Here is a 16,835-nt window from a genome sequence, read left to right on the forward strand (position 1 = left end):
CGTTAAGAATAGATATCCGTTACCTTTGATCCCTGAACTCCTGGACCAAGTCAGAAAAGCATGCATATATACAAAGATGGATCTTAGAGGAGCTTACCACTTGGTACGAGTAAAAGAGGGCGATGAATGGAAGACGGCCTTCCGCACCAAGTATGGGTTATTTGAATATCAGGTCATGCCCTTCGGACTTTGCAATGCCCCGGCCGCCTTTCAATATTTTATGAACGATGTCCTCAGAGAGCTCATAGATGTGTGTGTTGTTGTTTACATTGACGACATACTCGTTTATTCTTCATCGGAATCTAAACATCGGAAACACGTGAAAATGCTCCTCGAAAGATTGCGTCAACACAAACTTTTCGCTAAGTTGGAAAAATGTGTTTTCAACGTGACTGAAGTTGAATTCTTGGGATTCATATTATCACCTGGCGGAGTGCGTATGGATTCAAAGAAGGTCGATGCAGTTCTCAAATGGCCATCACCATCCTCCGTAAAAAGGTGTGCAAAGCATGTTAGGCTTTGCTAACTTTTACCGCAGGTTTATCCCCGAATTCTCTCGAATAGTCCAGCCCATCAATGCCTTGTTAAAGAAAAACAAACGTTTTGAATGGTCTACCGAGGCGGAACAAGCTTTCCAGGATTTGAAGACTAAATTTATCTCTGCACCAATCTTAAAACACCCTCGCCCCGAACTCCCCTACATCGTGGAAACTGATGCTTCAAGCCTTGCCATGGGGGCAGTTCTATCACAAAAGGACCCGGTAACCAATCAGTTGAATCCCGTGGCATTTTGGTCCCGCAAATTCTCGCCTCCTGAAATCAATTACACGATTACTTACAAGGAACTTCTGGCTATCAAGTCTGCCTTTAAGGCTTGGCGGCATTATCTGCTGGGGGCCAGACACACCGTTACTGAGATTACGGATCACCGAAACCTGCAATATTTGAAAACCGCAAAAGCCCAATCCTCTAGACAACTCCGTTGGGCATTATTCTTTGCCGAGTTTGACTTCATAATTACCTATCGACCTGGTACAAAGAAGGGTAAAGCTGATGCCCTTTCTCGGATGGGAGTGGAAGAACACTTGATCAACCCTAAACCTGTACCAATCATTCCCGAACAAAGAATTCTGGGTGTAATCGCCACAGAATCCATAGAGGAAGTTAAGGATAAAGCCAGGCAACTTGTAACTCCAGCAGACATACAGAATTGGCATCTGCAGGGAAAGGACTTTGCAGTAAAGGACAATTTATTGTATTTCCAAGAACGATTATACCTACCCAGCACAGATTTACAGAAAAAAGTAATCTCTTGTTATCACGATTCTTTAATGGAAGGACATCCCGGTATGGCCAAGACCTCAGAAAAGATCAAGCGCTACTTCTGGTGGCCGTCTTGGAAAAAAGATATCAGAGACTTTATAATGTCCTGTGGAGTATGCGCCCAAAACAAGAGTCAAAAGGAAAGACCAGCAGGCCTCTTACGCCCTATTGACATCCCACCTCGCCCTTGGCATACGCTTTCTATGGACTTCATCACCGATCTACCTCCATGCTCCGGATACAATACGATTCTAGTAATCGTGGACTTATTCTCCAAGATGGCGCATTTCATTCCGCTCAAAGGCTTGCCAACAGCAGCAACTCTGGCCCGAGAATTTCTCGAAAACATCGTCCGACTGCACGGTTTTCCTTCGGTTCTAATTTCGGATCGAGGTAGTCAATTTATTTCTCATTTTTGGCGAAGTTGCTGTCGGTCGGCTCAAATTGATGTGAGACTATCGACCAGTCACCACCCTCAGACCAACGGACAAACCGAGAGGACCAATCAAACTCTGGAACAGTATTTACGCTGCATGCTGCAACAAACTGAAAAAACTTGGAAAGTGTCACGTCTCGGCTAAATTGGAAACTGCCTTGGCGATTGTCTGAGCGCTATCCGGCACGTAAAACTCCTTGAAACTACAACTCCCACAACTCTTGCTATTATAGCCACGTGACATACACGCATGACGTTGCTGTGTTTTCATTTGTTGGGAACTACATTTAACTCCCATCTATCCGGAGATCGAGTGCTCCTAAACTGCTGTTAGTTACGAGCTCTGTTCCCGGATACCCGTTTGAATCCTTGACTACCTGGCGTTTGAATCAAGTTATTGTCTTTGCCTTGTCCTTGCCTGCCTCCCGACGCCTGCCTCCTTCGATTGTTCCCCTTGGATTAAATGAACCCGGCTTACCCATTATTGACCTCCCACTTCTAAATCCTTAAGTTTTGGTGACCCGATAACCCGAACATTTCCGTAAGGGAAATAGCGTGAGGCGAACGCTAGCTTCCCTGATCTTTTCATTTCTTTCCTTGCCCACTCCTGTTGCTTTGAACCTTTTTGGGACGCTCTGCTGTTTACAATTTGGATTGCTTCGAACTTTTTGGGACGCTCTGCTGTTTACACTTTGGATTGCTTCGAACCTTTTTGGGACGCTCTGCTGTTTACACTTTGGATTGCTTTGAATCTTTTTGGGACGTGCTGCTGCATTGACACTGGATTACTTTGAACATTTCTTGGAACGCCCTGCTGCTTTCACCGTGGTGTTCCTAGGATACTGGCACACCTTCCCTTCACCCCTTCATCCTCTTTGTTTTCTGCATGTCGATACTAGTAGGTTACTGGTATTTAGTTCCTACGGAGCAGGTAAGAGTGGGTAATTGTGGGCGGTGTTGGCTGTTTGTTCTCCGACACAACTTGGCTGCATTTCCTGAACAACGATATTGTTCTTTGTCCCTCTAGCTCTGACGATTCTGCTCCGGCCTTTTCGCTCAAGCCCCCGGCCTGCCAGGTGTATTGATCCCTGTAGGCTGAGCTCTTGGGAGGGAAGTCTTTGGCACATCACCATAAAGACCCAAGGTTCCTTGAGTGAAAGGAGCTTCCCTAGGGGAAGGATTATCTGCAACGACCAGAAAACAACCTCTGAGTTGTGACAGATTTAGGAGCCTTACAATAACGCCTATTGGTTATGGAGGCTGCATCAGACCCGATGGCAGCTCTCATGCAGGCTTTTTCTGCCTTGCGTACCGATATGGCATCCGCCCATGTGACCTTACATCAACCCATGGATGTATTACAGAGCTTCGTGCAGCCATTACCCCATGATGAGGAATTCGGTGATGCCGCTGCAGCAACACCTCCTCCTGTATCCCCCCCAGCTCCAGCTCCGGTTGTCCTTCCTGGGCCCTTTCCTTTGGCCCCACCCGAACGCTTTTTGGGGGATCCCAAGGCGTATCGGACTTTCGTGAATCAATGTCGCCTTCACTTTCGTTGTCGTCCCTTGGCGTTCCCAGACGCTACCACTAAGGCGGCCTTCGTTCTCTCCTATCTAGGTGGCACTGCCGCAGCATGGGCTAATCCTTTGCTGGAAGCTAATGATCCGACTCTTTATGATTTCGATATGCTAATTCAATCCATGAACAGCGTTTTTGATATGCGATATAAAGCACAAACCTCGGATTTGGAATTTTTGGCTATTAATCAAAGCAAGACGGATCTCTTGACCTACCTGGCTCGTTTCAACCAGTTGGCGGCTGAGACCACGTGGCCAGAACAGAAGAAAGCGGCTGTTTTCTACAAAGGTTTGTCGGATGATCTAAAAGATGCCTTATCACTGGTGCCCGCCCTTCCACCTGGTTTTCCCGAGTTACTCGACCTGGTTCTTCAAGTTGATGCTCGGATTCGGCAAAGACGGGGCGAACGTCGGTATCCTGATATTCGTACCTCTTCCCGATCAGATGGCACTACTCCTGTTTCTCAAGGCAAAGCCGAACCCATGCAAATTGGGGCCGTCAGGGGTCCATTGTCCAAGGCTGAACGAGAGAAACGGGTACTGAATAACCTATGTTTCTATTGTGGCCAGTCAGGACACTATATTCGGTTATGTCCTAAAAGACCCGCCAAACCGGCGGGAAACGCCAGGACTCGTCCGTAAACCGGGCCTTTAGGATGAGTCAAATGTACCCGGGCTCGGATGAGTGTTTTTCGTCTTCACATGTGTATCTTGCTATGTGTTTCAAGGCCCCTGGCATCAAATCTTTTTCCAAGCCTGTAATGATAGACTCAGGGGCTAGTGGGAATTATATGGATTCTAGGTTGGCCGAACATTACGGACTACCCATAATTCCCAAAATACGACCTGAGGACATACATGCTGTAGACGGTTCCCGTTTGATATCCGGACAAGTTACGGAGCAAACGACTTCACTACAAATGTCCACCTTACAAGGTCATTCAGAATCTATCACATTTGACCTTATTACGTCCCCCCAGTTCGGTATAATTCTGGGTCTGTCTTGGCTGCAAACCCATAATCCTGTAATCGATTGGGTTGAACAAACCGTGTGGTTCTCTTCCTCTTTTTGCATACAGAAATGCCTTGGGTCTCACGAGGCAACAGTCTTCTCTCCTTGCCTGGCCTTGGTGACTAGTGTTCCTTCCATCAGTGCCTTATCCTCTATCCCGGTCCCTGTACTTCCATTGGAATACCGAGAGTACTCGGATGTGTTCGATAAAGGCTTGTCAGAAAAACTGCCTCCACACAGAGACTATGACTGCCCCATTGATCTCATACCTGGGGCAGTCATTCCACATGGTCGTATCTACTCACTTACTCAAAAGGAAGAAGAACACCTGCGAGACTATGTGGACAATGCTTTGCGCTTGGGACACATACGTCCATCCCGTTCACCAGCGGCCTCCCCGATATTCTTCGTACCTAAAAAGGAAGGGGATTTATGCCCATGTGTGGATTATCGTGCCCTCAATAATGTCACGATAAAAAACCAGTATCCACTGCCACTTATCGCGGAGCTCCTTGATAAAATGACCTCCTCTACCGTCTTCACCAAGTTGGACTTACGGGGAGCATACAAATTGGTGAGGATACGTAAGGGGGATGAATGGAAAACCGCATTCAAGACGAAATTCGGGCTTTATGAGTATTGTGTAATGCCCTTCGGGCTTTGCAATGCCCCAGCGACGTTCCAACACTTTGTTAATGATATTTTCAGGGACTTGTTGGATTGTTATGTCGTAATATATTTGGACGACATCCTGATATATTCAGAATCCTTATCTCAGCACATACAACATGTACGCTCTGTCCTACTCCTTCTAAGAGAGCACTCCCTCTTTGCAAAACTGGAGAAGTGTGTGTTCCATGCATCGTCTGTAGAGTTCCTGGGATTTCAAATATCGCAAAAGGGAGTGCTTATGTGCACCTCCAAGGTCCGGGCAGTACTGGATTGGCCTGTCCCGACTTCAGTAAAAGCCCTCCAATCATTCTTGGGTTTTTCTAACTTCTACAGACGCTTCATCGCTTCCTTTTCCGAAATAGTTGCGCCACTAACTCGGTTGACTAGTCCGAACGTCCCTTTCCTTTGGGATGAACAAGCGCAATCTGCATTTCACAAATTGAAGGAGGCTTTTACCACCGCTCCCGTCTTGCAGCACCCTAATCCGGCCCTTCCATTTATCGTGGAAGCCGATGCCTCTGCAATTGCCGTGGGGGCCATCCTGTCGCAAATTTGTCCAGCTACCCATCGACTACATCCGGTGGCTTTCCATTCTCGGAAACTTACGCCAGCCGAACGTAATTATACGATCATGGAGAGAGAATTACTGGCGATTAAGGTGGCATTTAATGAGTGGAGACATCATCTATTAGGTGCTAAGCATCCCATTACTGTGTATACGGATCATCGGAATCTCCAAGCATTGTCCCATGTGAAATGCACCAATGCTAGGCAAATACGGTGGCATTTGTTTTTTACCATGTTTGATTTCACGGTGACATATCGCCCCGGTCCGTTACATGGAAAGGCGGACGCATTGTCACGTATTGGTACAGATATGGAAACTATGAAACAGTCAACCCCAGTACTGTCCTCAGGGACTGTAGTGTGTGTTTGTTCGGTTTCTCCGTCCATCCTAGATGGGTTAAGAAGATGGGCTAAGGATCATGCTCCTATTCTTAAGGAGTTGGACGCCAAACTCATCACCGGTCTTCCATATGTCAAAGGCTTACTATACCTGCCTGATAATCAAACTCGGCGAAAAGCTCTCGAATGGTCCCATGATCTCCCGTTGGCAGCTCACCCTGGTCGGGCTAAAACCTATGATCTTCTCCACCGATGGTGCTGGTGGCCTGGTATGAAGAAGGACACCGAACAATATGTCTCCAAGTGTGCCGTATGTACACAGTGCAAAAGACAACCGGGCAAACCAGTAGGTCTTCTAATGAGCATGCCATTACCCCCGTATCCGTGGCATACAGTCACCCTTGATTTTGTGGTGGAACTCCCTTGTATCGGGGGCATGTCCACCATTCTTGTGGTTGTGGATGTTTTCACCAAAATGGCACGATTTATACCGTGCTCGGGAATACCTACTGCTTCTATGTTAGCGAGTCTGTTTTTTGACCATGTGGTACGTTTTTTTGGACTTCCTACGGTTCTGATTTCTGACCGGGGGTCTCAATTTACCTCGCGCTTTTGGCGCTCCCTTACTTCCTCTTTGGGTATCGATGCCCGCTTGTCCTCGGCGTACCGTCCTCAGACGGATGGCCAGACTGAACGTACCAATGGCACTATGGAACAGTTTCTTCGCTGTCTGTGTCTGCAACATCAGTCTAACTGGTTCTCGCTACTAGGTGCAGCAGAATTTGCCTATAATAATTCTATACATTCATCAATTGGCTGCTCTCCATGTTATGCTTTGTATGGTCTGCACCCAAGGACTCTGCCGCTTTTCATGCCTTCTTTAAAGCAGTTTCCCGCAGCTAATGCCGTGAAGGATTCCTTACTTGCCATCCGTAAATCAGTGTTATCCCATTTACAAACTGCGCAACGTCGTACCAAAATGCAGGCTGACAAGCGACGCGCACCGGCTCCTTCGTATTCTTGTGGTGACCGTGTATGGCTCTCTTCAAAACATCTGGCCATTAAGGGTAAAAGGAAACTGTTGCCATGTTACCTGGGTCCTTATACGATTCTACGGTGCCTTAACCATGTCACTGTTTGTCTAGAGATTCCATCTCATTGGCGGGTGCACCCGGTATTCCATGTCTCCTTGCTTCGCCCTTTTGTACCTGGCACACGGTTACCTGCTGTCCCCACCCCAGTTAACGTCCATGGGGAGTATGAGGTGCGTGCCATCATGGACACTCGCCTATGTCGTGGGGTTCGGTTTTACCTGATTGATTGGAAGGGGTATGGTCCAGAGGACAGGTCCTGGGAACCGGCCTCTAATTTGAACGCACCCCGTTTGTTACGTGCCTTTTGGTCTCAACGCTTGCGAAGACTCAGGAGAGAGCGCTCTTTGTGGAGGGGTACTGTCACGTCTCGGCTAAATTGGAAACTGCCTTGGCGATTGTCTGAGCGCTATCCGGCACGTAAAACTCCTTGAAACTACAACTCCCACAACTCTTGCTATTATAGCCACGTGAGATACACGCATGACGTTGCTGTGTTTTCATTTGTTGGGAACTACATTTAACTCCCATCTATCCGGAAATCGAGTGCTCCTAAACTGCTGTTAGTTACGAGCTCTGTTCCCGGATACCCGTTTGAATCCTTGACTACCTGGCGTTTGAATCAAGTTATTGTCTTTGCCTTGTCCTTGTCTGCCTCCCGACGCCTGCCTCCTTCGATTGTTCCCCTTGGATTAAATGAACCCGGCTTACCCATTATTGACCTCCCACTTCTAAATCCTTAAGTTTTGGTGACCCGATAACCCGAACATTTCCGTAAGGGAAATAGCGTGAGGCGAACGCTAGCTTCCCTGATCTTTTCATTTCTTTCCTTGCCCACTCCTGTTGCTTTGAACCTTTTTGGGACGCTCTGCTGTTTACACTTTGGATTGCTTCGAACTTTTTGGGACGCTCTGCTGTTTACACTTTGGATTGCTTCGAACCTTTTTGGGACACTCTGCTGTTTACACTTTGGATTGCTTTGAATCTTTTTGGGACGTGCTGCTGCATTGACACTGGATTACTTTGAACATTTCTTGGAACGCCCTGCTGCTTTCACCGTGGTGTTCCTAGGATACTGGCACACCTTCCCTTCACCCCTTCATCCTCTCTGTTTTCTGCATGTCGATACTAGTAGGTTACTGGTATTTAGATCCTACGGAGCAGGTAAGAGTGGGTAATTGTGGGCGGTGTTGGCTGTTTATTCTCCGGCACAACTTGGCGGCATTTCCTGAACAACTGTATTGTTCTTTGTCCCTCTAGCTCTGACGATTCTGCTCCGGCCTTTTCGCTCAAGCCCCCGGCCTGGCAGGTGTATTGATCCCTGTAGGCTGAGCTCTTGGGAGGGATGTCTTTGGCACATCACCATAAAGACCCAAGGTTCCTTGAGTGAAAGGAGCTTCCCTAGGGGAAGGATTATCTGCAACGACCAGAAAACAACCTCTGAGTTGTGACAGAAAGACATCCTTTGGATAGCCGAATATGCCTACAATAACTCTGTCCATTCGGGAACTGGGAAAACCCCGTTTTTTCTTTTGTACGGCAGTCACCCTCGAACCTCGGAGTTGGATCCCCTTCAAGATCTTGAAACACCAGCAGTAGACTACCTGCATTCTACAATCACCCAAGCCTTTAAGGAAGCTGTTTCTCACCTTCAAAGGGCTAAAGAACAATACAAGAAAGGAGCAGATCAACATCGGAAGGAAGCCCCTCAATATCAAGTAGGGGATCAAGTCTGGTTATCCACCAAATATCTACCTCTAAAAGGGCCACGCACATTCAACCCAAGATACCTTGGTCCCTATTCCATCACTACCATAGTAAACCCAGTAGCGGTCAAGTTGGACTTGCCCCTGCACATGAAGATACATCCGGTCTTCCACGTCTCTCTATTAAAACCCGTGCAACCTCAAACCCGACTAACTAAATCTCCAAAACCTATCCTAGTTGATGGAGAACTCGAGTTTGAAGTCAAAAGCATTCTGGACTCCAAGATCTCCAAATCTAAACTATTTTACCTAATTGACTGGAAAGGCTATGGCCCCCAAGAGAGATCCTGGGAACCTGCTGAATATGTCCACGCTCCTTGCCTAATCAAAAGATTTCACCGAACATTTCCTGACAAGCCAAAACCCCCGGAGAACCCCGGTTTGGGAGGGGCCTTGAGGGGGGGTACTGTCATGATCTCTGCTTCCAAAAGGTCAGGGTTTTCCCAACTCCCTTGCAAGCAGATCCATAACCCAGGTTCCGAGTGCCAACCAGTCCCAATTGGGACCTTTTGGACCCAGTCCTGGCGCCAGTGGCACCAGGCTCATAAATATGCCCAGTCCCAGCGCTGGAAGCGCCGGGCTCATAATGCTTGGGTGGACTTACCTGCAGCAGACCATGCTGCTTACTTGCCTGCCAGTTGAGCCTCTGATCCTCTTCTGTTTGGAACTACTTTTCCTGTTGGGTGGGGCAGGAGCCACTCCCTAGATTCAGAACACTGGAACTCTTCTGGAAAGCAGGAACTCTTTTCTTACCTAGGCGTGGCTGTGGAAGGAGACACCTAAGCACTACAGGAGGCTATTTAAACCACACCCGATGGATGAATCTTGCTTTGCGTTATTCTGCACCCTCTGCAGCAGAACGCTCATCGTGTCTTCTGCATCTGATCCTGGGCCTAAGGAAAAAGGCTTACCATCCTGAATCCAGTCTTCAGCAACACCTATAAAGACAAGAAAGAACAGGTTAGCATTACGGTCTTCAGTGACAGCTCTTCACTTACCTGGTCCATCGGCTGTCACCAACGCCTCGCGCTGCATTCCGGCATCTGAAAGACAAAGGCTTACCTACTCTTCGTGCGCTCCGGAGGTCTTCACACTGCATTCCGGCATCTGAAAGACAAAAGCTTACCAACTCTTTGCACGCTCCGGAGGCCTTCGCGCTGCATCCCGCATCTGAAAGACAAAACAAGGTGCGTTTAAAGACATTGGGGAACTTTAAAACTCACGTGCCATTACTCCTTTCCACATCTAACCCAGTGGGTATTCCGGCACCCTGCAGCCGCTCCGAACTTGTACCTGCAAAATAAAAAGACAGTTAGAGCGCATCGTGAAGCAGGCAACAAGCGCTTACTTACGTGCTTCCAGGCGCTTCTATTTATCACACGGGCTCCATCTTCAACTCACTTCAGCCCGTCATCCGCCATCGCCGGAACCCTGCAAAACAAGAAACATCATTACTAAAGACTTTAAAGACATTAGACTTACTCGAAACTTACCGTTCGTGCAGTAAACGACGGACAGCAGTCCTCTGAAGTCAAGAGGCCTGCTCCCCTTATCCAGTGAAGAAACTGGTTACAGCACCCTGCCCCAAGGCAGATGGAGAGCACGGCGTTCACTTACCTAAGGTGAGAGCGTTAACCTTTGGGGTTCTACAGGAGAAGAGAAAGGGAAGAAGAGAGAGACATTCAATAACCCAGTTCCTTAATCCCATATTTTCTATCTGCAGACATCTTACCCTTCGAGTCAGACATACAGTGCACAGAGGTCCAGCCCAAAGAGCCAGCCGTGTGTTACACATCACCTTTGAAGATACGGTATACGCCCAGTCAAGACCGGCGCCTCTACGGGAATCAGGTGAGCGTTACAGCGTGGTACTTCATGCCTCGTAAGGTATTTGGTGACTGGCAACCCACTCTTGATCAATGAAAATCCCCATAGCTCTGCAGTCCAACAGAGCCAAAATAGAATAGGTCTTGTTCTTGGAGGGTGATAGAAATGCCTGGAGAATGACCAGTTTGTTTTGTCCAGGAGAGTTCAAGGATGGAATTGATGTGGAGCAAACATCTCTCTCCCGAAGCTCTGCTCCATCTAGGATCGGGAGCTGGCATTTCCCGAACGCCGAGGAGGTGCTAGAGGACATTCCCTAACCAAATGTTTGTCCGAAGCACAATACATACACAAGCCCGTATGGATCCTTCTCAACCTTTCTTGCGGTGATATGGCTCCACGGAAGGCTCCAATCTGCATGGGTTCTAGTTCTGTGACTGAGCTTGGGTTTGTGTCCGTTCTGACTGTGCTTTCACAGGACATCTTGGATGAATTTCCCCTGGACTTCTTCTTTTCAGCCTTCCTTTCCTGGATGCAGAAGTCTATTTGCATGGCTAGGTCCATTAATGCCTGGAATGAGTTTGGTCGAGCCACTCTGGCCAGCTAATCCTTTATCTCATCGTTCAGTCCTCTCCTGAACAGGGTGAAACTCGCCTCAGAGGACCAATCGGCTCCTTGGCCAATTGTTTAAATCGGGTCACATAAGTGAGCATATCCTGGGTGCCCTGTTGAAAGTCTAACAAACATTCCTCGGCACTATAGACCTGCTCAGGATGGTCAAACATGTTTTTAAGGGCCTGTATGAACCCCTCATAATCATCCAGGAGGGCATCGCAGGAGTTAACGAGGGGTGTAGCCCAGGTCAAAGCATTGCCGGAAAGGTGGGATATAATGAAACCCACCTTAGCCCTGGGAGTCGAAAAAAGTAATAGGGCTTAAACGTAAAGTGGACCAGGCAAGAATCCAGGAATCCGCAAAGGGTTTTTGCCGAACCATCATATTTGTCAACAATGCCGCCCAACAGGACCCCTTCTGTAGTGGCAGTCTCCCGGGATAGGACCAATTGTTTGAGTGCAGCGTTTTCCGCCTTTAGGTTTTGAAACTCGGTTGAAAGTTCCTGCATGCCTCGCATCAGGTCCTGAACGGTGGCCTTCATGCCGTTATCAAGTTCGGTCGGGTGGCGTCTCCAACTGACAAGGAGTTCCCCCTTCTCACCTGGGTCCGTTCTTTGATGGAGTCCTTGGTCGCTGTCTTCTTACGGACGGTCCTGGTTTTAACTAAGGCTGCTCGAGTTTCTTCCGACTCCAAGGTGCGTTCAGTTCCGGGAACGCAGAATCCACGAATCCAAGGATCTAGGATGAGTGGAACTAGCACACAAGTCCAGGAAACAGACAGAAAGGAAGGGGTAAGGAGCGGGTAGGAGCACAAGGACAGAGAAAGAATACCGCAAGCTACGGATCACACGTCTGATGGCTACTTGCAATAGCATTGAGACGCGCGGAGCCGCGGAAGGTGTGGTCTATAAATAGAGTATGTTACGTCCAGCGCATGGACCGAGAAAGGGTCTTAGCACTGGGCGACCATGTTGGGAGTATTAGAGAATGCAAGCCCCATTGAGACAAGGACCAGGAGGTCCAAAAGGGGCGTGTTCTGAAGTTCATGACAATAGGGCTCAATGGGAATGGGGAGGGAGGTAACAACGGGCACATCACAAGTCTACCGTTGTTACCTCCCTCTTCCCCTCGCCTGACCCGGAAAAGACGTCTGGTTTTACCAGACGTCTGATCCGGGTCCCGCAAAGGGAACCTCGTAATCAGCCCTGACGGAATGAAGGGGGACGTCCCGTATCGCCCCCCTTCATTCTATCAGCACAAGCCTCGTAATGAGGCCCTTTGTTTTTTTTAGAGCGCCCTGAGGCCTTTTGGTTAGTGGTGCCATATAAGAAAAAATATAGATAGATAGATAGATAGATAGATAGATAGATAGATAGATAGATAGATAGATAGATAGATAGATAGATAGAATAGACAGACATACCATTTTTGCACTTTGCATCAAGGGTAAAAGTGAAAATAAGTGTGACAGTTTGGTACACTAGCCTATCTTGGTATAGCCAGTCTGGGTATACTTTCTTTGCCATGGCATATTTTGCAGGCTGGGAGGCCTTATATTGTGATACTAGTATATATTTGTGTAGCATGCATGGACAAGTATGGACACAGCCAGCATGAACATGGTTTATAAACTAGCATATCCTGTGGGCAAAGGCATCAAGAAAACAGAGATAAATCACTGTCACACTAACATGCTTTGTCCCCAGGATCAGAGAGTGGGCTAATGTTACACTGCGTTGCACTGTCCCCACAAGCAGGAACCAGCAATCTCCCTCACCCATGGAATATATGCTCTCTGCATGTTAAAAATTAGTTTGTAGCATGCTTTCTCTGATTTTCCCAAAGTGGAGTGGTGGAAGGGGAAGTGCATTTGTTAATATATGTTTACTTAACAATCAAGCTAGTTTCATGCATTCTTTCTTGTGGGCACCTTTTATTGTCTCTTGGTCTGCCTTATTCTCCTGCTAAATAGCTTAAATGAGCAAGGATAAGCTACCTAAGCAATGAAGGTTACATGAGCCTCACCAATACGCAATGTGGTAGGGTGAAGTCCCTATGTGTCCATCTGGTAGGTGACCAATGAGGGATGCCCCCACACACTTGCGAGCAGTGCCATGCCGTGGTGCCCCAGTACTCATCAAGCAGTCACATTCCCTTATTGGGGTGGGTGTGTGTGTGTGTGTGGGCAGTGTCTGCCCATTTGATGACATCACCTATGAATAGGTAAGAGAATCATTGCTTTGTTGGCACTAGCAGCCACATGGAGCAGCCATATGGTATGAGTACTTACACGGTTGGTGGCATAAATACCGTGCCATATGAGGGATTTAACTGGCATTAGAGTGAAGTGCCTTGGCGTGTATGTGCACAATTGGCGTATGGTGCAAGTACCTGAGCATATGACAGCAAATCACAACAATAGGAACAGATTACAACAATACCTGGCATTCGTGTGGAGGGCATGGGCATAGGAAATCACTAATTGGCATATGGTAAGAAACCCTTGGAATATTATTATTCCAATAACTGGCAAACGTATATGTAAATATGATGGTGCTACCTGGAATACTGGGAAAGGACCACGCCAAACAATAACAATAACTGGCAAACAATGTGAGTACCTTGGCATATTATGCCAGTACCATGTATGCTCGGTATCAAAGTATAGATAAAAATGCCTTGCTTTATAGAATTACCTGGGCATGTAATCAAACCGTCTGGAATGTGGTGTGAGCACCTGTGAATACAATAGTAAAACGTGGCAGGCGGTGGTAAAATCCATGAATATTATGGCAATAACTAACAAAAGTAAAATTTAGTGGCAATATCTGATATGCCTTTCTTAAAATGTCATTGGATGGAAAATGGAAAGTGAACCTGGGCATAGGATTACAATGCCTAGCAAGAGCCCAAGCACCGGTTGCCAGCACATTTGCATATGGTGCCAATACCTTGCGTTGGAGTGGATTACCTGGGCCTGTGATGGCACTACACAGCATGGAGTGCTAGTGTCTATGTATAAGATGTTAATGCTTGCGACGATGGATATCTCATAGTAATAGCAGGCACATGGGACAAGTATCTGGGCATTTGATAGTAGTACCTGACATGAGGAGGTGGTACCTCGAACTATCAGGTCCCTATTTAGTTAGAGGATGCCAACACCTGGCACCATAGGGAGGCATGCATGTATATTTTCTCAATAGCTGACCCACGAATTGAGAACCTGACAAACCATATTACCATATTACTATTTATCATTTTGTATCCTGGATATCGGATGGCAATATATGTATGTCATCTGCGTCTGGTTGGCTGCCTACCTGTATCTCTTCTGTGTGTGTCGGGGCATTGCACCAACTGCGTGGACCTGACACATTTTAGCTGGTGCCAGGCCTTGCTCATGATGCCCCTTGCTGACTCTTTACATTTCACATAGCACCACTGCTGTCCACATGCACCACTGCACTTTGTCTGGCGCTGGTTACTGTCCCTTGTCAATTCATGTTTAGTACTTTATATATTTATAAATAGCAATAGAAAAAAAGGTTTCAAAATTCTGTGCACAGTCTCAAATTGGAGAGAAAAAAAACAGGCCACGGAAACAACATATTGGTGTGCCAGATTCGAAGGCCACAAGTCTGGACTTTTCACTGGCAACAGACTCTAATCTTTATGGTAACACACCTTTCAAACCTAAGTCCGTATTTACACCCTCAGCCCAAATGATCTCGAAGGAGACAGTCATCTTTGAACGGGCAGTCTTGAGAGACTTTAATTCCATTTTTTCATCTCCCATGGAACAAAAACATAAAAGGTCCTACAATTTTTCCAAGAGAGAATGGGACTGTCTGCGTAACTTGAAGGAAGACAGTTCCATAATCATTAAACAAGCCGATAAGCAAGGGGGTGTAGTAGTGTGTGATTCGGACTACTATGACAAAAAGGTGATGAGACAGCTAGAGAACTCTTCCTTTTACCTCCAATTTAGGGGCGATCCCACTGATAGTATCAGGAAAGAAATTCTGGCACTAGCCAAAAGGGCCCGCGACATAGGCATATTAAGTGAGAAGGAATTCCTGTTCCTTAACATTAAGGGCTCCAGGACTTCACTCATACATATCTTGCCCAAAGTGCACAAGGACAGCTGCAACCCACCGGCCAGGCCGATTGTCCATCTCTGCGGCTCCATTTTTTCCATGGCCCAATTTTTGGACTTTTTCCTCAAGCCTCTTGCGGCCTCCACAGCTACTTATTTAGCCGATACAACGGATGCTATTTTACATCTTGAATGCCTCCCATTTAATCCTGCTACCAACTTGCTTATTATATTGGATGTCAAATCTTTGTATTCTAACATCCCGCAGTTGGAGTTTCTTCCCATTATGAAAGCATTCTTAGATTCAAGGTATTACCCTCAGTTTATCCCCAGTGAATTCCTCATCAAACTCCTAGAAATAGCATTGACCAAGAACTACTTCCATTTCAAGGAATCCTTTTTCTTACAGATCAAAGGCACCGCCATGAGTGCAGCTTTTGTCCCATAGTATGCTACCGTCTATATGTGGTCTTTTGAAAAAACCTTTATCTTGGATGATTCCAACCCCTTTTAAGCATCATCTTCTATAAAAGGTATATAGACGATATTATCATCATTTGGGATAAAACCAAAGGCAACCATGAGGAATTTCCGACATGATCAATGCCTTGAGTGTCCATCTACGGTTCACCATGGCAGGCAACAAGCAGTCTATACCTTTTTTGGATCTTCTAGTCAAAGCTAAAGAGGGCCATGTTGTCATAGTACTTTATCGTAAGGCAACAGATAGGAACACCATTCTCCATTGTGATAGTTTTCACCCCCAGTCTTTACATGTTAGTATCCCCTATGGCCAATTTCTGAGAGCCAGACGGAACTGCACAGACATGGAGGACTTTTCCATCCAAGCAGACATAATACAGAGCAGATAACGCAATAGAGGGTATCCGCACCAGGTCCTGAGACAATCTCGTAAGAGGGCTAGGAACTAACATCGTGATATCCTATTGACAAAAAATCCTAAATAGAATGTACTGAATTCACGTCTTCTATGTGCTATGACCTTTAGCACATACCATCACGCCGTCAAAAAAGCCATTGGCAAACACTGGCCACTGTTGCAATTGAATAATCCCACATTGGAACCCCATATGTATGCTTTTAAAAAAGGCAAAAACCGGAAAAATTGGTTATCACAAGCTGACAGAGCACAAGTGAAACAAGGGCACATCACTATTTCGGGCCTTTGGGGCTCTAAAAAGATCTGCAGACATGTTCCATGCGGCTACTGTTGCCATGTGAGTCCACTGCAGCGTGCAGTACGGTCACCATCAATAAGAGACTTTGGACTCTTAAAGACCAGACGACCTGCAACTCCAAGAACGTGATTCATGTCATCACCTGCCCATGCTCTAAATCATACATAGGCAAAACATCTAGGCCAGTTAAATCCAGAATTATGAAACACAAGTCAAAGATTAGGACCAAAAATCATACATCACCTTTGGTCTCCCACTGCATTGAAAGTAATCATAGTTGCGAGGACTTAAGATGGTGGGCACTTGAACTTGTCAA

General features: G+C 46.8%; 1 protein-coding gene across 6 annotated transcripts in view; it reads right to left on the reverse strand.

The window, feature by feature from the left end:
* The window catches only part of GRAMD1A (GRAM domain containing 1A), a 1,703,145-nt gene that overhangs the window by 1,589,967 nt on the left and 96,343 nt on the right, over window positions 1-16,835 (reverse strand). The gene's annotated exons all lie outside the window — the stretch shown is intronic.

This window comes from Ambystoma mexicanum, chromosome 1p (genome assembly GCF_040938575.1).
Source record: "Ambystoma mexicanum isolate Mex_15411 chromosome 1p, UKY_AmexF1_1, whole genome shotgun sequence".
Lineage (NCBI taxonomy): Eukaryota > Metazoa > Chordata > Amphibia > Caudata > Ambystomatidae > Ambystoma > Ambystoma mexicanum.